The 25794-nt window shown below is 40.0% G+C and overlaps 1 pseudogene; it reads right to left on the bottom strand.

The window, feature by feature from the left end:
- Window positions 1-13358: 13358 nt before the first annotated feature.
- LOC136123147 (small ribosomal subunit protein uS17m pseudogene) lies at window positions 13359-22095 on the bottom strand (annotated as a pseudogene).
- Between the last annotated feature and the right edge of the window lie 3699 nt (window positions 22096-25794).

Raw genomic sequence — 25794 nt, 5'->3', positions numbered from 1 at the left:
GACCACATACCTCTCCATGGGCCACAGCAGGGACCAAGGCTGCCTTTGCACTCTTCCTCAGGAAGTTGCCAAACATCATTCTGTTAACAAACACTTCATTGTGGCCTCTTGTTTGGCAAGCAGCCTGATAGGCCCAGCACAGGATCTAACCGTCTAACCGCTCTTCTTTCTGGGTCTAGGAACCAATATCCTTACACTGTCTACTACTTGTGAAGCTTTTAAATTTTATTTTGTACTATATTCTTATTTTTACTTTAAAGTAGTATTAAAGTACACAAGTAATAAATGAATACAGTTTCACCCTAAACATCCAGACAAACCGCTAACCCACTCCCACTCTCTAAAAATAGACATACAAACTTTAGAGTGGTACCACCATTCTTGAATTTTGCCACTAAGATCTTCTGGTAGGTCCTCTCTTTAAACTCTGTTATTCTCCAGAATTTTCTCCTTGGTCCTCTTCTCTTCTTACTACAGATCCATTCTTAGTGACTTCATCTACAGATGAGGTATACTCATAACTTCAAATACTATCTCACTTTGATAACTTTTTTTAGTCAGTGTGATTTATAATCACTCAGTGCAGTGTATGATCAGTTACACAGTGGCCCGCAAGCTGCTAGGCAAACATCTAAATTGATCAAAAAAGAAATTTTGTTTTTAATTTTTGAAAATTACTCACATCCTTCCACCTTTTTCAGTCTTCACTCTTCTTTACCTATACTGGGAAAGTTTCTTCAGTGACTTCTCGATCTCTCTACCAGAGAATGTTCTAGGGTATTTTGTAAATTTTCCCATAATCACAGCTCTGAACCCAGGTGATTGAATGTCCAAAATCGTGTAAAGAATTGAAAGCTGAAAGGCTGAATGTATAAGATAAATTTATTTATTTGCCACATCAGAGTAGTAGATTTTTTTAGATTCATGTCCTGTTTCAAATAACCTTTGCACAATGAGAACTGTAAAAGCAATTCCATCAAACTATTTTTCTTTATTTGAATTTTTATTGAGATAATTTTAGAGTCACATGCAATTGTAAGAAATAACATAGGGGCTTCCCTGGTGGCACAGTGGTTGAGAGTCCGCCTGCCGATGCAGGAGACGCGGGTTCGTGCCCCGGTCCGGGAGGATCCCACATGCGGAGCGGCTGGGCCCGTGAGCCATGGCCGCTGAGACTGCGCGTCCGGAGCCTGTGCTCCGCAACGGGAGAGGCCACAACAGCGAGAGGCTCCCGTACCGCAAAAAGAAATAACATAGAAGGATCCCATGTACATTTCACCCATTTTCCTCCAATGGCAACATTTTACAAAACTACAATTTAAATCAGAACCAGGAAATTGACATGAACACAATCCACATATCTTCACACTTCCTCAGTTTTACTCTGTGTACGTCAGCAGTCCCCAACTTTTTTGGCACCAGGGACTGGTTTCGTGGAAGACAATTTTTCCACGGATGGGGGTGGGGGGACGGTTTCAGAATGATTCAAGCGCATTACATTTATTGTGCACTTTATTTCTATTGTTATTACATTGTAATAGATAATGAAATAATTACACAGCTCACCATAATGCAGAATCCAGTGGGAACCCTGACCTTGTTTTCCTGCAACTAGATGGTCCCATCTGGGGATGATGGGAGACAGTAACACCTGAAGTGTGTTGCTTATGTCCACCCTACTCCGTAATCTTGTTTTGATTGCTCTCACTACAGAAAACCCTGCTTCACAAGGATAGGATGCTGGAAATGGAAGCAGGCTTTTCAGTGCTTTTGTGGCAATCTCTGGATATTCCTCCATGACTTTAAACCAGAACATACGGAGATTTGAAGTTGTCTCAAACATACTTTTAAGGCCACTGTCGTTTGCGATCTCAAACAGTTGATCCTCTTCTAGCACGGACAAAGTCGATTCACCTGTCTTATTCACAAATGGGTCCTGGGTCCATTCCTTCCCAGTTCGGGGGTCTTTTGTGGTTGGAGAGTAATGCTCAAACTGTTTTGAAAGCTGAGACAGGGGATCATTCACCAGCTGGGAGAAAGAAGGCCCTGGCTCAGTCTCTTTTAAAATCTCTGCCAATGTTTGAAACATGTCAAAATCCCCAGTGTTCACTCATCGCTCCCATAATTCCAGTTTGGCTTTGAATGCAGCCACTTTATCTGCAGATTTGAACATAGTTGTTGTTCTCCCCTGAAGTGACAGATTGAGTTCGTTGAAAGCTTGAATATGTCACACAAGTAAGCAAGTTTTGCAACCCATTCTGTGTCACTGAAATTTGCTGCCAGTGGTGACTGTTTTTTTGAAAGAAATCTCTGGAGCTCACAACTCAAAAACTCTGGCCAGTGGTCTACCTCTAGAAAGCCATCTCACTCTGTGTGTAAGAGAAGACGTGTGTGCTCTGCCTCCATCTCCTCACAGAGCTGCGCGAACAGACGTGAGTTAAGGGCATGTACTTTAATGGGGCTGATCATTTTAATTACATCCTGCAAAACGTTGTTAAGTTCAGGTGACATTTTTCAGCTAGCCAGCATTTCTCTATGGATGACAAAGTGCGTAGACTCACATTCTGAAGCAACCTCTTTGACCCGAGTAGTGAAACCAGAAAGTCGTCCAGTCGTGGCAGCCGCCCTGTCCATGCATATAACCAACACAAAATTAACAGTTCAGTTTTCCTGATACGTAATCATTCAAAGACTTGAATAGTTCTGCAGCTGTGGTGCTGGTTCACAACAAAAGTGCACATAACATATCCTCATGCACATCCTCCTGAAAAATATATCGAAAAAAACCAAACGTTGTTGCCTTGTTGTCAACATCAGTACTCGTCAACCTGGATTGTGTACCATGGTGACTCAGTAATCTTCTCTAACAATTGTGCCTCAATATCCTCTGCTATTTCATCAATTCATCCAGTTATGGAGCTAGCCGAAAGAGGAACGCGTGCCACGTTTTGAACTGCAGCCTCTCCTAAAGGTTCACGACAAATGTCCTTAGCAGCAGGCAGAGTTAACTCTTCAATAGTAAAGGGCTTCTTAGCTTTAGCAATGCAGTTAGCCACCAAGAATGATGCTCTCAGTGCAGACACATTTCATGAAGTGGTGGCCTTCAATAATTGCTTCTGTCCTTCGTGTTCACAGCTTTTTCTTTTGAAAAACTCCAAAGACTTGTCTTTTAATGCAGGGTGATTGGTCTCCATGTGGTGAAGCAGTTTTGAAGGTTTCATGGCTTCATTGGATGGCCAGTCACCACATATTATACAAAGCAGGCTTGGAGAGTGTGAATCACCTGTTGCAATGAACCCGTAATTTAAGTAGGACTCTTGGTATTTTCTTTTAAATGCAGCTTTCTTTCTTTCTTTAGATTTTATTTATTTATTTATTTTTGGCTGCATTGGGTCCTTTGTTGCTGCACGTGGACTTTCTCTAGTTGCTGTTAGCAGGGTTTACTCTTCGTTGTGGTGTGCAGGCTTCTCATTGCGGTGGCTTCTCTTGCAGAGTGCGGGCTCTAGGCACACAGGCTTCAGTAGTTGTGGCTCATGGGCTCTAGAGGGCAGGCTCAGTAGTTGTGGTGCTCGGGCTTAGTTGCTCCATGGCATGTGGGATCTTCCCAGACCAGAGCTCAAACCTGTGTCCCCTGCGTTGGCAGGCGGATTCTTAACCACTGCACCACCAGGGAAGCCCCCTAAATGCAGCTTTCTTTTTGTTGGCAGTCTTAGTGTCTTCTGCTGTCTCATCATTGGGTCTTTCCCCCTTTTCAAAGAGGCTCTCCAACGATGTTTGTTTTTTACTCATCTTGGCTAGGGTGAGCTTGTGGGCTTACCAAAACTGTGACTGAGACAAGTGCACAGTTGGGGAAAGACGTGCAGACAGAACTGTAAATAAAATAATGGGCGGGCCATGCGCAGACTAAAATAAGTGTTGGATTCTGACTTAAAGCCTGCCACCAGATGCAGCTGTACAATTGAAGTACATCAACTCACTTGTCACTATAAAGCCTGCCACCAGATGCAGCTTAATTGTCACTTGCCACTCACTGATAGGGTTTTGATATGAGTCTGCAAGCAACTAATTTATTATGGTCTCTGTGCAGTCAAACCTCTCTGCTAATGATAATCTGTATTTGCAGCCACTCCCCAGTGCTAGCATCACCCCTCAGCTCCACCTCAGATCATCAGGCATTAGATTCTTATAAGGAGTGTGCAACCTAGATCCCTTGCATGCTGGGTTCACAGTAGGATTCACACTCCTATGAGAATCTAATGCCACCCCTGATGTGGCAGGAGGCGGAGCTCAGGCGGTAATGCGAGCAATGGGGAGCGGCTGTAAATACAGATGAAGCTTCACCCAGTCACTCGCTGCTCACCTCCTGCTGTGTGGTCTGGTTCCTAACGGGCCATGGACAGGTACTGCTGGTGTACCCACCACCATGGTAAAGAGTTCCAGCACCTTGTGCTAATCCCTGACCCCCAAATCACTATGCTGTTCTCCATTTCTAAATTTTATCATTTCAAAAGATTACATAAAGGAATAACACTTTCTGTAACCTTTTGGGGTGGGTTATTTTTCACTCAGTATAATTCTCTGGAGTTCCATCCCCAGGTTGTGGCGTGTATCAGTAGCTTATTCCTTTTTATTTTTGCATGGTATCCCATGGTATGAATGGACGACAGTTTGTTTAAACCATTCAGCTGTTGAAGTACATCTGAGCAGTTTCCAGTTTGGGGCTATTACAAGTAAAGCTGCTATGAACATCCATGTACAGGTTCTTGTACAAACATAAATGTTCATCTCTTTAGAATAAATGCCCAAAAGTGTAATTGCTGGGTCGAACAGTACTTGCATGTTTTGTTTCATAAAAAACTGCCAAAAGGTTTTCAGGGTGGCTGTACCATTTTATATTCTCACCAACACTGTCTGATGATATACTTTTTCTGCATCCTCACCAGTATTTGATATTATCACTATTTGTTATTTTGGCCATTCTGATAGGTGTGTAGTGATATCTCATTGTGTTTTTAATTTGCATTTCCTGAGGATTAGTGATGTCATACAACTTTTCATGTGATTATTTGCCATCTGCATATTTCACCTGTTTCGGTGCAATGTCTATGCATGTTTACAGGGAAAATGCTCCTTGTGTTTTTCCTCTGCTCTACTACTACTACACTCACATTTAAACACTCCACTTCACAACAGTTCTGACACCAAGCCTAATGGAACAAAACTCTGTTTCCTCTTTTACTTACATTCACAGCACTTCTCTGACCAGAGGTGTGTGAGTTTTTCCTCAACACCAAGCGATCCTCAGATCCTCCTGACACCAGATGGGTGTCCTACAATTTAACTCAATTCTGACACTGTCTACCTGGAGTTAGCTTCAAATCCACATGTTAAGGGTTCAGACCCACAGGACTGCCGCCGCCTCCTCCACTTCAGATGCCAACTACAAGTCCAGGTCTTTACCTGCTCTTCTGACCAACCGGCTGTAAATCAGAGTTTCCCACAACTCCCTCTTCAGGTTCCATTAATTTGCTAGGGCGGCTCACAGAACTCAGGATAACAGTTTACTTACTAGATCACCAGTTTATTATAAAAGGATACAGCTCAGGAAAACCAGATAGAAGAGATGTGTAGGACAATGTAAGAGGGAAGGGGCACAGAGCTTCCATGCCCTCTCTGAATGTATCGCTCTCCCAGTGTCTCTATGTTTTCACCAACCCAGAAGCTCCCCAAACCTTGTCCTTTTGTGTTTTTATGGAGGCCTTCTCTTGTAGGCATGATGGATTAAATTATCAATAATTTATGATAAATTCAACCTCCAGCCCCTCTCCCCTCCTTGGAGATCAGGTGGTGGGCAAAAGTTCCAACCCTCTAATCACATGGTTGTTTCCCCTGACAACCAGCTCCCATCACGTGGTTATCTAGGGGCTTTCCCAAAAAAATCACTTATTCACACAGGTGGGTAAAACTGAGTTTTTATGAATAATAAAAGATACCTTTTCATTTCACCTTTATTTTTCTAAAGCTATTTCAGAAACTGAGGACAAAATAGGAACTATTATAACAAAAGATGCCCCTATTACTCTAATCACTTAGGATATTATAAGGGTTTTGGGAATCATGTGTCAGAAAGGGACAAATATGTATTTAGTATTATAAACCACAATATCATGATGTCTTTTATGACATATTCTAATTAAAATTTTTTTTTTTTTTGGCCATGCCACGTGGCTTGCAGGACCTCAGTCCTGCAACCAGGGATTGAACTTGGGCCACGGCAGTGAAAGTGCAAAGTCCTAACCACTGGACCACCAGGGAACTCCCTAGTTATTTTTTATGAGTGAACTGTGTTCTTTATAGTCTTTACATATTCTAAGTACTAGTACTTTATCTTTTGTGTGGCTTGCAAATATTTTTGGATCCACTGGATCCTTCATACATGCTGTATGCTGTGTATGAAGATCAAAGACAGAAGTCTATGAAAAATTCACTCTGTAATCACAGATTTGGAGTGTCCCAAACCAACCCACCTCTCTCTCTCTCTTTCTCTCTCTCTCTCTTTCTCTCTCTCCCTCTTTCTCCCTCACACACACACACCACACTTTAACCTTCTCTCTTTTTGTATTTTTTATTATTTACATTAATATGGCTTTTCATAAAGTTTTCTAAATATAGACCCAGGTTTACCATTGTAAACTTGACACTTTATTCTGTTATGTCCTGCTTTTCTTGTCTGTCAATAGAAGAGCTGAAATAGCTGGCAAAATTTTTTTAAATACGTCTATTTCTGATTAAATTTATTTAAGTTTAGTATTGTTTGCTATTTTTCAAACAGTATCAGTAAAAACATTGGGTTCTTTTTTTTTTTTTTTTTGGCCAAACCATGTGGCTTGTGAGATCTTAGTTCCCCGACCAGGGACTGAACCCAGGCCCTGGCAGTGAAAGAAACGAGTCCTAACCACTGGACAGGCAGGGAATCCCCTAAAAGTACTGGGTTCTGAACTACCAATCAAAAGCACAGCTCTGCATATATATATATATATATACACACATATATTTTGGCTGCACCACGCGGCTTACAGGATCATTTCCCCAACCAGGGACTGACCCCGGGCAGCGACAAGGAAAGCCCAGAATCCTAACCACTAGGCCACCAGGGAACTCCCATTTGCTTTTATATTTTTAATTTTCCTGGCCTTGTTTCCATCATCTGAAAAAATGAGGGTTGGAATAGTTTATTTCTGGAGTCTCTGAAGAGAAAAAAAAATGTTTGGAATATCTATCAAATATGACTTGATAAGTTTATCTTATCAAAATCTTTTCTGTTAGGGAAAACCCCAAACAAAATGAATAGAAATCATGTGGCCCAGGAATTTCCTTGTTAGGTATCTGCCTTGTGTACTGAAATACAATTCAGAATTAGTGTTAGACTCCGTAGGTTAAAAGCACAAGCCCTAACAAGACTGCCTGCACTTCAGACACCAGATGCAAGTTCAAAGGTCCTCAGGCCACTCATTCTTCTGACTTACTGGATACAAACTCAGGAGTGCTCGGGGTCCAGAGCACGTGGGCTCTGTAGTTTCGGGCACACAGGCTCTCTTGTTGAGGTGTGCGAGCTCAATAGTTGTGGTGCGCAGGCTTAGTTGCCCTGTGGCACGTGGCATCTTAGTTCCCCGACCAGGGATTGAACCTGTGTACCCGCATTGGAAGGTGGATTATTTACCACTGGGCCACCAGGGAAGTCCCAACAAAATGATTTTTTTCTGGTCAATTCACCTTTAAGATTTCTCAGGAGAGCGGGGAAGAGGGAGGAGACAGAAGGAAAAAAAGTGAAAGGGAACCAGCTTTGACAAATATAAAACTATCATTGGAGAAAGCCTAATAATCTTTCTGCTGCAAGGAGAGGAAAAATATTTAGATTTACAAAAACCCATTTCAAAACACATGCACACATACACACACACACATGAATCCTTTTTTGCGGTATGCGGGCCTCTCACTGTTGTGGCCTCTCCTGTTGCGGAGCACAGGCGCTGGACGCGCAGGCTCAGCGGCCATGACTCATGGGCCCAGCCGCTCCACGGTATGTGGGATCTTCGCGGACTGGGGCACGAACCCATGTCCCCTGCATCGGCAGGCAGACTCCCAACCACTGCGCCACCAGGGAAGCCCACGAATCCTTTTAACTGGTTTAAATAGTAACTCAGACTCTTGACAATTTTATCAAGTCACAGAATAAAACAGCCAATATTTATTAATCCCCTCAGAATGGAAATTAAGGATGTTTGAGGAGGGAGGGAGTTTTTCTTTAAACTAAATGATCTTTCACACAAATAAGATAGACAATCCCCTCAAGAGATTTTTGAGGGTTTTAAAATATTTATTTATTGGGCTGGGCCAGATCTTAGTTGCTGCAGGTGGGATCCAGTTCCCTGACCAGGGATCGAACCTGAGCCTCCATGCATTGGGAGCACAGAGTCTTAACTACTGTGCCACCAGGGAAGTCCCAAGAGAGGGTTGTTTTTTCTTTTTCTTTTTCATTCTAAGGTGTCTCTAGAATGAACAATCTTGTTTATGTCAAAGTTCTTCAGAGTAGCCAGTACAATTCCAAACCATCTACTATGAAGCTATGTCAGGAAGTAGTGCAAGTTTATTAGCAGGCAACCCATGAGAAGTTGGCTGATAGTTGGTCAAAAATGAAAATAGCACTTAGAAGAGTTTTAGGTCCTAACCTTAAGGATTAGGTGCCCTGCCTACTTACTCAAGAAACCAGCAAGACTCTGAAGGCCAAAGACATAATAAAAGTCCAGATTCAGCACAAAAGCCACACAATCGAGAACAGAGAGGCCTCAGCAGGGGAAACTCAAGGGGTCTCAGATGTGCATATTGTTACTGAGTCGAGGTCCTGGTTCATGGCAGCAAAGACCTTAGCCATACCTCGATGGCAATTATTTTAGCTCAATCAGCCAAAGACCATAAGGGACAAACCTGTATTCGAACACACATGTTGAAACAAGAGGGACTGCACACTGGAGAAACTATGGGGTGTCTCACTAAACAAAGGAAAAGTTAAGAGTTACAGGATTGGAGGGAATGCTGACATGTAGGTGAAATTTAAATGAAATTCAAATGTTTTAATAGGATCAAAACAAAGAAGTGTTGAATGTAAAGGTGGCAACATCAGATCCGGCCTGCCAAATTGAACAGGCTCTTGTTTCCTTGGAAACTACAAAGTTGTTTTCTTTGTTTTTTTTAAATTTTTTGGCTATGTTGGGTCTTTGTTGCTGCGCGTGGGGTTTCTCTAGTTGCGGCGAGCGGGGGCTATTCTTTATTGCGGTGCGCGGGCTTCTCATTGCTGTGACTTCTCTCGTGGAGCACGGGCTCTAGGCACGCGGGCTTCAGTAGTTGTGGTGCTCGGGCTTAGTTGCTCCACGGCATGTGGGATCTTCCCGGACCAGGGATCGAAACTGTGTCCCCTGCATTGGCAAGCAGATTCTTTTTTTTTTTTGAAATAATTTTTATTTGTATTGAGTCTTTTCCCCATTTCAATAACTGGCAAGCGGATTCTTAACCACTGCACCACCAGGGACTCATTCAGTCATTCATTTATTCATTTTTCAAATATCTGTTGAGGCATAAATATGTACTTGGCACAATTTAAACTCTGGTGAACCAAAATATCAATAGAACATGGCTCCTACCTTTGAGGGGCTCATGGTCCAGTGAGAGAGGCAGACACCTTAAGAATATTTATATTAATGTAATCCTTATGTGGAGGATGCTATTGGAACACAGAGAACCAAGTCCCTACCCCTGCCTGGAGAGGCCTGGGAAGACTCCACAGAGAAGCTGATGTGTGAGCTCTGTCTGGAGGAAAGACTGGTGGACTCCAGGGAGATAAGGGAGGGAGCAGTTTTCCAGGCAGAAGGGACAGCATGTACAATGAGAGGGCTCCCTGTGTTCAAGGAATTGCAAACAGTTTGGTGTTGACAGGGAGAGGGTGGGGATGACACTTGGAAAGGCTGGCTGGGTCAAGACAACCAGGAGGGGTCGTGGTTTCGTTGAACACTACTTCCAAAAGTTAGTCTCTGGCTTTCTTCCTGGTGACCAAACTCCACCTTCTAGCTCTACCTTGGTTTGTTTGTTTATTAACCCCGTTCCCACATTTGCCTTTTGAGAACTCTAATGTGGCCAAATCACTCCTCACTTCAGACACCAGCTCCTTCTTTCCTAAACCTCTGCCAGCTGTCTCCAGCCATTTCTCCTGACTGAAGCTAAACCAGCTTTCCCAGATGCAGAATCTTAGATTCTCAGGAACTGAAGAAATTTTTAAGATTATTAGACCGGTGGTCTTGTTAATCTTTTTTTTTTTTATATTAACAGACATGATGGATGATTTTCTCCTGCAAAACATACTTCCAAGGGTGTACTTGTGCTGAAACCCTGTTCCTCTCTTTCCAATTCAACTAACGTTAATGGAATGCTAGTAATTGAAAGTGACATTGGGACTTCCCCGGTGGCACAGTGCGTAAAAAATCTGACTGCTAATGAAGGGGACACGGGTTCGAGCCCTGGTCTGGGAAGATCCCACATGCCGCGGAGCAACTAAGCTCGTGCGCCACAACTACTGAGCTCTGCGCTCTAGAGCCCAAGAGCCACAACTACTGAAGCCCGCTTGCCTAGAGCCCGTGCACCGAAACAAAGAGAAGCCACTGCAATGAGAAGCCCGCGCAGCGCAACGAAGAGTAGCCCCCGCTCGCCGCAACTAGAGAAAGCCCGTGTGCAGCAACGAAGACTCAACGCATCCAAAGATAAATAAATAGATTCATTAAAAAAAAAAGAGAAAGTGACATAATTTTTTTTTTTTTTTTTTTTGCGGTACGCGGGCCTCTCACTGCCGCGGCCTCTCCCGTTGCGGAGCACAGGCTCCGGAGGTGCAGGCTCAGCGGCCATGGCTCACGGGCCCAGCCACTCCGCGGCATGTGGGATCTTCCCAGACCGCGGCACGAACCCATGTCCCCTGCATGGGCAGGCGGACTCGCAACCACCGCGCCACCAGGGAAGCCCAAGAAAGTGACATTATTATAGGACTAACATTGACGCTGCAAACATTGGTCCTGCTTAAACCACATGTAACAAGTTCCCTGTGACTGATTTTGGATATCTGATCTCAACCAAAGCTTGACTTCTTTTATAACACACCTGAACCTCAGCTTGAATATTCCTGATGATGTAAATCTCATCTCTCATGAGCAATCATTCAATCGTGGACAGCTCCAAATATCAGACAATTCTTTCTTAAACAGAGTAGAATTTCCCTTTCCATGATTTTATTTGTCCCAGTCCCACTCTTTGGTAACATAGGATAAATATAATCATGCCTCCATATAACAGTCCTTTAAATATCTAAAGATGATTACCCTAGTTCCAATAACAGTTTTCTTTCTCTACTTTAAATATTCCATAGGCATTGTTTCCATTCTCGGGGGACTAAATGGATCATTTCAATTATTGGGGTAGACAAAGCTTAAACTGGATTAGATACTTAATAATTTTCTTTTCCACTAAATAAGAGGAAGGTCAGAAGAGTTTTAGGTTGAAAAAACACTTGTGTTGTACCCTACAAGGTTATTTTATTCGTGGGTAATTGGCCAAAACTTCACTGTAAATCAGTGGGGTAACAAATGCATTATGGTACAGCCTTATGATAATTTATTATGTAGCCATGAATAAAATCTTGTTTTGGAAAAACAAAATCACAGAATCCCAGAATGTCAAGATGGACTAGAATGCTGTATTTCCACTGAATAAAAGGTCTAGTGTGAGAGGAAAACAAAAACCAGAAAAACTTCTGTTTTTTTCCCTGTACATCTGAATTGTGGTAGGAAATAAATTTTTGAACTTATTCCACAAAATTGTCATCAGGAAATAAAGACAAAAGGAAAAAATTAACAAATAAAAATAATATTTTCTAACCCATTCATCCCTTCCCCCCACACACACATCTAATATGAAATTGAGTACTTTTTATACTGCTGTTCTGAGATTAGTAAATTTTTATCACGTTTTTATCAATAAAATATTCTAATAGAATGATACTCTGATGAATTATCCATTTTTTTCTATAGCTAAATATGAAGTAAATTTAAATCTTTGCTTAATTCTATATGGAGAGCAGTAAAGCCACTTTCAATGTTTTTCATTTTATTTTTATTTCTCTGAAATCAATTAATTTGATCAGAATCAATTCTTTGTTTTGAATATTTGGTCACATTTTGCCCATATCTAATTTTACCATTGAAGATTTTGCCACTACAATTTCTTTTCTTTTTTCTTTTGGCTGCGCTGCACGTGGGATCTTATTTCCCCTACCAGGGATTGAACCCAGGCCCTTGGCAATGAAAGCATAGAGTCCTAACCACTGGACCACCAGGAAATTCCCTATAATTTCTTTTTATGACCATAATTGCTACCAAATCAAATTTTTCCATTTCTAATTTTGCATATCTAAATTTTGTCAAAAAGATTTCATGCTTTGATTTTTAGTTAATAAATGTTTTTCTTTTATCAACTGAAAGTTTTGTTTTGTACTTCATTATTTGTTTTCCTATTTTGAATTTTTAAGTCTATTTTCTATGTGTCAACATTCTTATTAATACAGATTTACCTGATAAAGTCTGAACGAAGCATGTAAAATATTTCCGTTTAGAATTGGTTAAATCAGAGAAAATTTTTTTTTTTTTACGGTGTGCGGGCCTCTCACTGCCGTGGCCTCTCCCGTTGCGGAGCACAGGCTCCAGACGCGCAGGCCCGGTGGCCATGGCGCACGGACCAAGCCGCTCCGCGGCATGTGGGATCCTCCCCGACCGGGGCACAAACCCATGTCCCCTGCATCGGCAGGCGGACTCTCAACCACTGCGCCACCAGGGAAGCCCAGAGAAAAATTTTAATTAATTTTGAATATATACCCTCAAAAATAAATATTCACTTAATGTGGCCTTATCTGTTTATGATATCAAAAGGTAGGTTATATTCTCCCAAAATAAATGTTCTAAGATAAATTCAAGATTCCTTTGAATAAAAAAAAAAATACACCTTCTAAAACAGTGAGCTTATAAAATAGTGCAGTGGATTGCTAGGCATACTTAGTGTAACAGGAAAGTATGTTCACCGAGAAAGAAATTTGAAAAATGACTATAAGCCTTTATGGAAAATTGTAACAAGGCCTTTACTTCATTTACTTTTAGCTATGTCATAAATACTGGAAGATAAATTGGACAGTTTGTGACGAAAGTTAGAAAATTTTTTCCATAAAACGAATTTAGGAATCTTTCCTTTTGGCTCTATGCTCCAATCCACCTTCACTGTGTTAAAGAGATAGCGAGTTCTTCCCGATTTTTGGTTCAAGTGAGTGGTTTCCGAATTGACTGGACTCTCAAGGTAGGGAGTTCCTGCTCAGGGTTTCCCAGTCACCAGGTCTGTGACTTGTCCAACTTTGAAAATGATCGCAGCCAGTTCATGTTTCACGGGCTGTGTCCGTGGGACAGGTAAAGCTGTGAGAAGCACAGTATTCCCAGCTGTGCACTGCTGAAGAGCATCGTAAGGTAGGTTTTTCACTTATTAAAATGCTTTAACAACTAGGGATCCAGAACAAGCCTGGTTACTCTCGCTTTAGCAGGTACTTGAATTGCTGTCGCAATCACCTTCCCCACGACCCATCTGGCATGGATGGATGAATGAGCTATTGACGTTATGTGGCTTTGGTCACCTGGAGGTCTCCCATGCCGCGGCTCTTCGGCCCTGGAATCCACCCCCTGTGGCAGCAGAGCGGGGTCAGCAGTCACCTCAGGGCTCCACTGTCCGTAAGCTTTCTTAAGTCAATATTTAAAGTTTTCCATGCTATAAAAAGAGATGCGATTTTTAAAAAATAAAAAGTGTATCACTAATTTTATCCTGTGCAGGCTTTTTGTTTTTTGTTTTTTCCCCTCTGGCCGCTTAGTGAAAGGGCACAGTCCTAACCACTGGATCACCAGAGAATTCCCTATCATGTTCAGTTTTAGGTGAAATCAATTTTGATGTCATTCTTATCAGTAAAATTCATTTTGAATTTGGTAAAAGACTGATAATTTATGTTCTTTCTTAGAAAATGCATGAGAAAATTATGAGGATAACTTTTTATCATTCAGGATTCTCCCCATTGGACTAGATGGTTTAACATTTGGCGAATCTAATATTTCCACATACTTAGGTCAGTTTCTATGCGATGTAATAACTGTCTGCCCTATGGCTAATGCAAAGAATAAATAGTGGTATATGAGAATATTCTGAATGGCCAAAATGACAGTCAAAATATCCTTCTTCAGTAAAAAACTGATAAGGTAAATAATCATATTTCTTTTGCATTTTGGGAAATAACTAGTTCAGTCATATTAAAATGTAAAGAAAACAAACTAAAAGAACTTAAGCTACCATTACATATCTCTTAAACTAGAAAAAAAAAGTAAACACCAATGTTGGCAAATGAAACAAAAATATTGACTAGTACAATGATGTTGTAAATAGCCCTGTAGATTATTCAGTCTTTTTGGAGAGCAATATAACAATAGGGGGCTTCCCTGGTGGCGCAGTGGTTAAGAATCCGCCTGCCAGTGCAGGGGACATGGGTTCGAGCCCTGGTTCTGGAAGATCCCACATGCTGCGGAGCAACTAAGCCCCGTGCACCACAACTACTGAGCCTGCGCTCTGAAGCCCGCGAGCCACAACTACTGAAGCCCTCGCGCCTAGAGCCTGAGCTCCGCAACAAGAGAAGCCATGGCAATGAAGAGCAGCCCCCGCTCGCCGCAACTAAAGAAATCCCGCACCCAGCAACGAAGACTCAACGCAGCCAAAAATAAAAATAAATTAAATAAGTAAAATTTTAAAATAAGACAATAGGTATAAAATTATACTACTTTGAGAAATGTATAAGAATTACTCCAATCCAAAGGAATAAAGAATATTTACAAAGATATTTATGCTCTCCTTCATAACAAAAAAAATCTGAAAACCACAAATCCTAATCATGATTTTTCTTTCAACCATGTTTTAAAATTGGAGTATAATTAATTTACAGTGTTGTGTTAGTTTCGGGTGTACAGCTAAATGATTCAGATATGTATATACTTTTTCAGATTCTTTTCCATTATAGGTTATTACAAGATATTGAATATAGTTCCCTGTGCTATACAGTAGGTCTTTGTTGTTTATCTGTTTTATGTATAGTGTGTATATGTTAATCCCAAACTCCTAATTTATGCGCCCCGCCCAACTATCCTCTTTGGTAACCATAAGTTTGTTTTCTATGTCTGTGAGTCTATTTCTGTTTTGTGAATTTATAAAAATTAATTTTTTCGTAGCCAACATTCATTTACACTTTCCCACATCTACAGTTTTTTTTTTTTCTTCATTCCTTTTTGTATCTCAGGCCTTTTCCCTCTAGGATCTATATTTACTATTGGCTTTAGAATCTCCTTTAGTGAAAGCTTCCTCATGATGAAGTGTTTTATTTTTTAATTAATTAATTAATTTTTGGCTGCATTGTGTCTTCCTTGCTGTGCCCGGGCTTTATCTAGTGGTGGCAAGTGGGGACTATTCTGTTGTGGTGCGCGGGCTTCTCATTGCGGTGGCTTCGCTTGCTGCGGAGCACGGGCTCTAGGCGTGCAGGCTTCAGTAGTTGTGGCACTTGGGCTCAGTAGTTGTGGCTTACGGGCTCTAGAGTGAAGGCTCAGTAGTTGTGGTGCATGGGCTTAGTTGCTCTGCGGAATGTGAGATTTTCCCGGACCAGGGCTCGAACCTGTGTCCCCTACATTGGCAGACAGATTCTTAACCACTGCACCACCACGGAAGATCCGATGATGAAGTGTTAATATTTTTTTCTTTCAGAAAATATTTTTATTTCATCTCCAATCTTGAAAAATTTTTGGCTGATAGAGAATTCTCAGTTGTGGTTCTTTTCTTTTAGCATTTTTTAATATACCATTCCACTATTGGCTGGCTTCCATTGTTTCTTTTTTAAAAAAATTTATTTGTTTTATTTATTTATTTTTGGCTGCGTTGGGTCTTCGTTGCTACATGTGGTCTTCCTCTAGTTGCCGCGAGCGGGGGCTACTCTTCGTTGCGGTGCACAGGCTTCTCATTGCAGTGGCTTCTCTTGTTGCGGAGCATGGGCTCTAGGCACATGGGCTCAGTAGCTGTGGCTCTCGGGCTCTAGAGCGCAGGCTCAGTAGTTGTGGCACACGGACTTAGTTGCTCCGCGGCATGTAGGATCTTCCCCGACCAGGGCTCAAACCCATGTCGTGGCAGATTCTTAACTACTTGCACCGCCGGGGAAGCCCACTTCCATTGTTTCTATTCAGAAGTCAGCAATAAGCCTTACTACACCTTTGGAAATAATGTTTCTCTCCCCAGCTGCCTGTTATCTTACTCTCTTATTAGTTATTTTTCATACTTTTAAGTGGAAATTTACAGCATACACTAAATTAGAAATAATCATATTATGAACTCATGTACCTACTACCCAATTAAAAAATTATCAGTGTCATTCCAAACTTGTTTTATTCTACCTCTTTCTTTTTATGCTGTAAATACCATATACCATATCATTTTAGCATAAATATTTTTGTATGTATCTCTAACAGGTAAGAACTTTCTTTAAAAGATAACTAAATACCATTGTGATGTCCATGTTTAAATTTCCCTTAACGTGTTTAAAAACTGTCTTGTCAGAGTTGATAGTTCAAATCTGTTTTCAATAAAGGTGTATACTTTGTATTGGATTAATGTACCTTTTTTTAGTCACAACTTTTTATTTTTTAGTCACAACTTTAAAGAGATATAATTCACATAACATAAAATTTATTTTTTAAATGTACAATTTAGTGGTTTGTAGTAAGTTTACAGAGCTGTGTAGTCATCACCACTTTAGAATTTTTTCTTCAAAAAAGGAATCCCATACACATCAGCAGTCATTTCCTACTGTGTCTTCTTCTAGCCCCTGGGCAAGTATTATTCTATTTTCTGTCTTTATGGATTTACATATTTTGGACATTTCATATAACTGGGCATATAATGTCATATAACTGGGCATATAATATCATACAGCATTTTCATATATAGTATTTATATAACATGTGACCTTTTGTGTCTAGCTACTTTCACTTGGCATGTTTTCAAATATCATCCATGTTGTATTATGTGTCAGTACTTTATTATTTTTGTGACTAAATAATATTCTATTGCACAAATATACACCATTTTGTTTGTCCATTCATCAGTTGTTGAACATTTGGATTGTTTCCATTTTTCAGCTATTATAAATAATGTTGCTATGAATATTTGTGTACAAGTTTTTGTGTGGACATGTTTTCATTTTTCTTGGTATTTACCTAAGAGTAAAATTGCTGGGTCATAAGGTAACTCTATGTTTAACTTTTTGAGGAAATGTCACATTGTTTCCTAAAGTGGCACCACAATTTTACATTCCAACCAGCAAAGTATGAGGATTGATTTCTCCACATTCTCACCAAAACTTGTTATTGTCTGTCTTTTTGATTTGGCCATACTAGTATGTTCAAAGCAGTATCTCATTGCATTTTTGATATTTGCATTTCCCTAATGACCACTGATATTCAGCATCTTTTCATGTACTTTTTTTTGGCCACTTTGGGTGACTTGCGGGATCTTAGTTCCCTGACCAGGGATTGAACCCAGGCCCTTGGCAATGGTTGCATGGAGTCCTAACCACTGGACCACCAGGGAATTCCCTCATGTACCTTTCGACCATTTGTATATCTTTTTTGGAGAAATGTCTATTTGGATTCTTTGCCCATTTTATAATTTGTCTTTTTGTCTTTTTTTTTTCTTAGTTGTGTTTCTTTTATATTCCAGTTAAAAGTCGTTCATCAGATATGTGCTTTCCAATATTTTCTCCCATTCTGTGGATTGTCTTCACTTACTTGATGGTGTACTTCGAAGCACAAATGTTTTTAATTTTGATGAAATCCAATTTATCTGGGTTTTTTTGTTGTTTTTTTTTTTGCACTTGTGCTTTTGGAAAACATTGCCTAATCCAAGATGGCCAAGATTTACTCCAATGCTTCTATATTTTCTTCTAAGAATTTTAGTTTTAGCTATTACATTTAGATCTTTCACCATTTGCATATTTGCACACAATTTTTGTATATGTTATAAAGTAGGTGTCCAACTTCATTTTTTTGCATGTAGATATCAAATTGCCCCAATACTGTTTGTTGAAAATTCTACTCTTTCCCCATTGCATTGTGTTGGCAACCTTATCAAAACTCAATTGATCATAAATTTAATAATTTATTTCTGGACACTCAACTCTATTCCATGGATCTATGTCTATCTTTATGCCAGTACAACACTGCCCTGATTACTGCAGCTTGTAGGGAATTTTGAAATCAGGAAGTGTGAATCCTCCAACTTTCTTCTTTTTTCCCCAAGATAGTTGGGCTATTCTGGGTCCCTTAAATTTCCATAAAAATTTTAAGCTCAGCTTGCCAATATCTGCAAAATGTCCAGCTGAAATTTTGATAGTGATTACATTAAATGTCTAGATCAGTTTGGAGACTACTGCCATTTTAATGATATTAAGCCAAATCCATGTACGTGGACTATATTTCCATTTATTTAAGTCTTCTTTCATTACTTTTATCAATGTCTTATAGTTAGCTATTTACAAATCTTACATTTCTTTTGTTAAATTTATTCCTAAGCATTTCATTCTGTTTTGATGCTATTGCAAAAAGAATGTTGTCTTAATTTCAGCTTTGGATTGTTCATTGCTAGTGAATAGAAATAAAACTGATTTTTGTACATTGATCTTGTATCCTGCCACCCTGCTGAACTAATTTATTCTAATATTTTTGTGGATTTTCCATATACAAGGTCATGTCATCTGCAAATATAGTTTTATTGATACTTTTTCCTTTTCAACCCGGATAAATTTTACTTCTCTTTCTTGCCTAGCTGGCCTGGCTAGAATCTTCAATACAAGATTGAATAGGAGTAATAAGAGCTGACATCCTTGTCTAGTACTTCATCTCAGGTGGAAAGCATTCAGTCTCTTACCATTAAGTATGATATTAGCTATGGGGTGTTTTAGACAGTCTATCAGGTTGAGGAGGTTCCCCTCTAAATTAGCCTGCTTAGGCTGCCATAACAAAATACTATAGACTTGGTGGTTTAAACATTAGGCATTTAGGGACTTCCCTGGTGGTCCAGTGGGTAAGACTGTGTGCCTCTGATGTAGGGGGCCCGGGTTAGATCCCTGGTCAGGGAACTAGATCCTGCATGCATTCTGCAACTAAGAGTCCACATGCCATAACTAAGAAGTCTGCATGCCACAACTAAAAGATCTTGTATGCTGCAACGAAGTTCTTGTGTGCCCCAACTAAGATGTGGTGCAGCCAAAATAAATAAATAAATATTAAAAATATAAACAATAGGCATTTATTTTCTCATATTTCTGGAGGCTAGAAACCTAAGATCAAGGTGCCAGCAGGATTGGGTTCTGGTGAGGCCTCTTTTCCTGGCTTGCAGGTGACCTCCTTCTTGCTGTGTCCTGACATGGCCATTTCTGTGTTTGTGTGTGTGTGTGTGTGTGTGTGTGTGTGTGTGTGTGTGTATGTGCATTTAGAGGGAGGGAGAGATTGATCTCTGGTGTCTCTTCCTTTTCTTATAAAGACATTAGATTAGGGTACTACCCTATTACTTCATTTAACATTAGTTATCTCCTTAAAGGTCCTATTTCCAAATACAGTCACATTGGGTGTTAGGGCTTCAACATGAAAATTTTTTGGTGGGAGGAGGGGACAAAATTTAGTCCATAACACCTGCTATTCCTAGTTTGTTTAATTTTTTTAATCATGAAAGTGTATTGGATTTTGTCAAGTGCTTTTTCTGGTGCACTGAGGTTATTATCTAGTTTTTGTTCTTTTGTATGTTAATATGGTGCATTACATTGGAGTTGATTTTTAGCTGTTAAACCAACCTTACATTCCTGGGATAAATCTCACTTAGTCATCATGTATAATCCTTTTTACATGTTACTGGGTTCTGTTTCCTAGGGTTTTGACTTTTTTTTTTCTTTTCTTTTTGAAAGAATGTGTGTGGGGAATTCCCTGGCATTCCAGTGGTTAGGACTCCATGCTCTCACTGCTGAGGGCCCAGATTCAATCCCTGGTCAGGAAACTAAGATCCCACAAGCTGCATGGTGTGGCCAAAAAATGAACAAACAAACAAAACAAACAAAAAACCCCATAAAGTAAAGAATGTGTGTGTATATATTTATAAGAATTATTGGTCTGTAGTTTTCTTGTTATATCTTTGTCAGGTTTTGATATCAGGGTAATATTGGCCTCATAGAATGAGTTAGAACGTGTTCCCTTCTCTTTTGTTTTCTGGAAGATTTTGTGAAGGATTAGTGTTAATTCTTTAAATGTTTGGTAAAATTCACCAGTGAAGCCTATAATTCTAGGGTTTTCTTCATGGAAAGTTGTTTTTTGTTTGTTTGTTTGTTTGCGGTATGCGGGCCTCTCACTGCCGTGGCCTCTCCCGTTGCGGAGCACAGGCTCCGGACGCGCAGGCTCAGCGGCCATGGCGCACGGGCCCAGCCGCTCCGCGGCACGTGGGATCCTCCTGGACCGGAGCACGAACCTGCGTCCCCTGCATCGACAGGCGGACTCTCAACCACTGCGCCACCAGGGAAGCCCTGTTTTTTTAAATTATTAATTCAATGGCTTTACTTGTTCAGTTTTTCTATTTCTTCTTGAGGTGGTTTCAGTAGTTTTTGTCTTTCTAGGAATTTGCCTATTTCAACTAGGTTATGTAATTTGTTCATTGTACTCCCTCCTTGGGAAGTTACAATGTCCCAAAGCTTAATGTTCTGAGATTCAGTCATTAAAAAAAAAAAAGCTCCTTGGACTGTTGCAAAACTTTATTTCCAATGTTATGAAAAAGTTGATTTTGACAGTTTTTTTTGCCATTGTTCTCATTCCTTTTATGGAGTAGTGAAATTTTGGATGTCCTCACTCTGCTATTCTGGCACTTATTCTGATTAATTCATCTATTATATATCCATTCCTCACTCTCTTGAGGTTTTTTTTTTTTTGTGCTAAAAATGAATTTAATAAAGACTATTTTAGTACCTTAGCCTCTCCAGGAGAAAGCCACACTTGGGAACTTTCATCCAGGAACCATTTCCAAAATCACACCACAAAGCTGGCTCCATAAAGCCACCGTGTTTCTACTGCTGCTGCTCCTGCTATCCACAGATCCTGCTGCTTTCAACACTGACATCATCAATGCTAGATACTGGATGCTGCCGCTAGAACATCACTGCTCCTTTGGAAAAGTAGCTACCACCATGGCTGCCACCTGCCCTAGCATTGATTCCACTAAATCAATTTGATTCACTAGTGTTTGTCTCAAAGTCTAATGTAGGAGAATTCTGACTGATAGAGCTGTGGTCATATATCTGTGCTCTGGCTGTAAGAAAGGCTGGGTAAGTTGATTTTTTAAATATTATGTTGGGTGGTACTCTTTGCTTCTTACCAAGACTCGTATGATGGGAATTCCCCAAACATGGAATGGTAGTCTCCATTTTCCATAAAATACTTGCTATGTCATAATTAAAGAAAGAATAGTGATTTGTACTTTAAATGCTTGCTTACCATAATACATGTTGCTTACCATAAGTCTTTTAATCTTAAACCACCTCCACTCCCCACTTATTTCATGTCACCTATTTTTTGAAGAAGTGGGACATTCTAATAGTTGAATTTTCCACATTCTAGATTTGACTTGTTGCATCCTCATGGTAGTTTAACATATGCCTCTATTTCTTGTATTTCCTGCTTACTTGTGGTTGGATATCTAGATTTAGCTCCTTTTAAGATTTTGTCTTTGTGGTTGAATATTTAGGTTTCACCATGATGTATCTTTGTAAAGATTTCTCTGTATTTTTCCTACTTGCAGTTTGTTGGTATACTGAATCTGTAGATTGTCTTCCATTGCTTCTGAAAAAATTTCAGCCATTATCTCTTCAAATATTGTCTCTTATTCTGCCTCTTCTTCTAAACCTCCAATTAAATATGTTATATCTACCCACTGTATCCTATATGTCACTGGTTCTCTATGGCAATTTTCATGTTTTTATCTTTTCATGCTACATTTTGGATAGTTTCTTCTCATTTTTTCCTTCAGTTCTGCAATTCTTAAGTTGTGTCCAATCTGTTGTTAGATCCACCTATCTTTTGTTTTTAATTTCATTTATTGTATTGTTTTATTTGTTAAGTTCTGTTTGATTCTTTATCAGATCTGCTATGTTGCTTTTATAGTTTCCTCTTCCCTGGAGATATTTTCAAGCTTATATATTATTTCAACATAATAAGCATGGGGACTTCCCTGGTGGCACAGTGGTTAATAATCCACCTGCCAATGCAGGGGAGACGGGTTCGATCCCAGGTCTGGGAAGATCCCACATGCCTTGGAGTAACTAAGCTGAGAGCTACAACTACTGAAGTCCTCGTGCCTAAAGCCCGTGCTCCACAACAAGAGAAGCCACTGCAATGAGAAGCCTGCACACTGCAACGAAGAGTAGCCCCAGCTCGCAGCAACTAGAGAAAGCCTGTGTGCAGCAACAAAGACCCAAGGCAGCCAAAAAAAAACCCAAGAAACATAATAAGCATGGAGGCCTGATATCTCCTGGAACTGTTCATCGTGTGTGTTGATTCTCACTTGTGCTGGCTTTAATTTATTTATGTGCTGGTCATCATGTTTTAAAAAATATCTGTAGAAACAATCAGAAACCTAAGATGAAATAATGATTTTCATCTGATTCTTCCAGGCACTTGAGGCCTTTACCTTTCTAGGACTATCTTAATCTAAATTCTGAGATTGAAGTTGCCTTAACCGCCCAGGTGAGGAGTCTGGGTTATCTCTTGCCTTGAGAGTGTAGCCCTTTGGAAGACCTTAGTTTAATGGAGTAATGAGGTATGAGAGTCTCCGCCTGGGGTTGGACCTACGTTTTTGGCTTCTGTGCCCTTTGTCCAGTAAGGCCATTAAACCCAGCTAGGTTTGCTTCTCCAGGTTTTGACCTTCTCTTAGATTTTAGCCAGGTAAATTTCTCATTATCTTTTAAACTCTTTCAGTTCTTTTAAGAAGACTTAAAAAAATATTTCATCCTGCTTAATTTTCTTCAGAAGGATTGGTTTGAATTATTTAGGCCGTAGTTGCTGAATGCAGAGGCAAGTAAATATTTTTTGAAAAATTATACAGGAATACCTCATTTTATTGCACTTCACTTTACTGTGCTTCCAAGATGTTACTTTTCTTACAAATTGAAAGTCTGTGGCAACCCTGCATTGAGCAAGTCTATTGGCACCATTTTTCCAATAGCATTTGCTCACTTAATGTCTCTGCAACACATTTTGGTAATTCTCAAAATATATCAAATTTTTAAGTTATTATTATATTTGTTATGGTGATCTGTAATCAGTGATCTTTGATTTACTACTGTAATTGTTTTGGGGCACCGTGAACCATGCCCATTTAAGAAGGCAAACTTAATCAATAAATGTGTGTGTTCTGACTGCTCCCCTGTCTCTCTCCCTCTCCTCAGGCCTTTCTACTCCTTGAGACACAACAATATGGAAATTAGGCTAATTAATAACTCTACAATTGTCTCTCAGTTTTCAGGTGAAAGAGTCACATATGTCTCACTTTAAATCAAAAGCTAAAAATGATTAAGCTTAGTGAGGAAGGCATGTCCAAAGCTGAGATAGGCTGAAATCTGGGCCTCTTTCACCAGATAGTTAGCCAAGTTGTGAATGCAACAGAAAAGTTCTTGTAGGAAATTAAAAGTGCTCCTCCAGTGAACATATGAATGATAAAGTGAAACTGCCTTATTGCTGATATGGAGAAAGTTTTAGTGGTCTGGATAGAAGATCAAACCAGCCACAACATTCTCTCAAGCCAAAGCCTAATCCAGAGCAAGGCCCTAATTTCCTTCAATTCTATGAAGGCTGAGGGAGGTGAGGAAGCCACAGCAGAAAAGTTTGAAGCTAGCAGAGGCTGGTTCCTGAGGTTTAAGAAAAGAAGCCCTCTCCAAAACATAAAAGTGCAAGGTGAAGCAGCTAGTGCTGATGTAGAAGCTGCAGCAAGTTATCCAGAAGATATAGCTAAGGTAATTAATGAAGGTGGCTACAGTAAACAACAGATTTTCAGTGTGGATGAAACAGCCTTCTATTGGAAGATGCCATGTAGGCTTTCATAACTAGAGAGAAGTTAATGCCTGGGTTCAAAGCTACAAAGGACAGGCTGACTCTCTTGTTAGGGGCTAATGCAGCTGGTGACTTGAAGTTGAAGCCAATGCTCATTTACCATTCCAAAAATTCTAGGGCCCTTAAAAATTATGCTAAATCTACTCCACTTGTGCTCTATAAGTGGCACAAAGCCTGGATGACAACACATCTGTTTACAACATGGTTTGCCGAATATTTTAAGCCCACTTTGAGAACCACTCCTCAGAAAAAAAGATTCCTTTCAAAATATTACTGCTCATTGAAAATGCGCCTGGCCACCCAAGAGCTCTGATGGAGATACACAATGAGTTTTCTTTTATTTTCATGCCTGCTAACACGATGCCCATTCTGCAGCCCATGGATCAAGGAATAATTTTGACTGTCAAGTCTTATCAAAGAAATACATTTCGTAAGGCTATAGCTGCCATACATTGTGATTCCTTGATGGATCTGGGAAAAGTCGATTGAAAACATTCTGGAAAGGATTCACCATTCTAGATGCCATTAGGAACATTTGTGATTTGTGAGAAGAGGTCAAAATATAAAATACCAGTTTGGAAGAAGTTGATTCCAACTCTCATGGATGACTCTGAGGGGTTCAAGACTTCAGTTGGGAGATGTGGTGGAAATGGCAAGAGATTTAGAATTAGAAGTGAAGTCTGTTATTTGTTTCTATGTGTTTGAATTGCTGCAATCTCATGATAAAACTTTAACGGATGAGGAATTGCTTCTTATGGATGAGCAAAGTGGTTTCTTGAGATGGAACCTACTCCTGTTGAAGATTCTATGAAGATTGCCAAAATGACAACAAAGAATTTATTTTTTAAATTTTATTACTATTTTCAGTTGGAGTATAGTTGCTTTACAATGTTGTATTAGTTTCTGCTGTACAACGAAGTGAATCAGCTATATGTATACATATATCCCCTCCCTCTTGGACCTCCCTCCCACCCCCACCCCCATCCCATCCATCTAAGTCATCATAGAGCACTGAGCTGAGCTCCCTGTGCTATACAGCAGGTTCCCACTAGCTAGCTATTTTAACATGACAGTGTATAAATATTAATCCTAATCTTCCAGTTAGTTCCACCCTTCCCTTCCCCCACTGTATCCACATGTCTTTTCTCTAGGTCTGTGTCTCTATTCCTGCCCTGCAAATAGGTTCATCTGTACCATTTTTCTAGATTCCACATATATGCATTAATATACAGTATTTGTTTTTCTCTTTCTGACTTACTTCATTCTGTATGACAGACTCTAGGTCCATCCACATCTCTACAAATGACCCAATTTTGTTCCTTTTTATGGCTGAGCAATATTCCATTGAATATATGTACCACATCTTCTTTATCCATTCATCTGTAGATGGACATTTAGGTTGTTTCCATGTCCTGGCTATTGTAAATAGTGCTGCAGTGAACACTGGGATACA

Source organism: Phocoena phocoena, chromosome 5 (genome assembly GCF_963924675.1).
Source record: "Phocoena phocoena chromosome 5, mPhoPho1.1, whole genome shotgun sequence".
Classification (NCBI taxonomy): domain Eukaryota; kingdom Metazoa; phylum Chordata; class Mammalia; order Artiodactyla; family Phocoenidae; genus Phocoena; species Phocoena phocoena.
The sequence above is the reverse complement of the archived record's forward strand: the minus strand, read 5'-3'. Positions and strand labels throughout refer to the sequence as shown.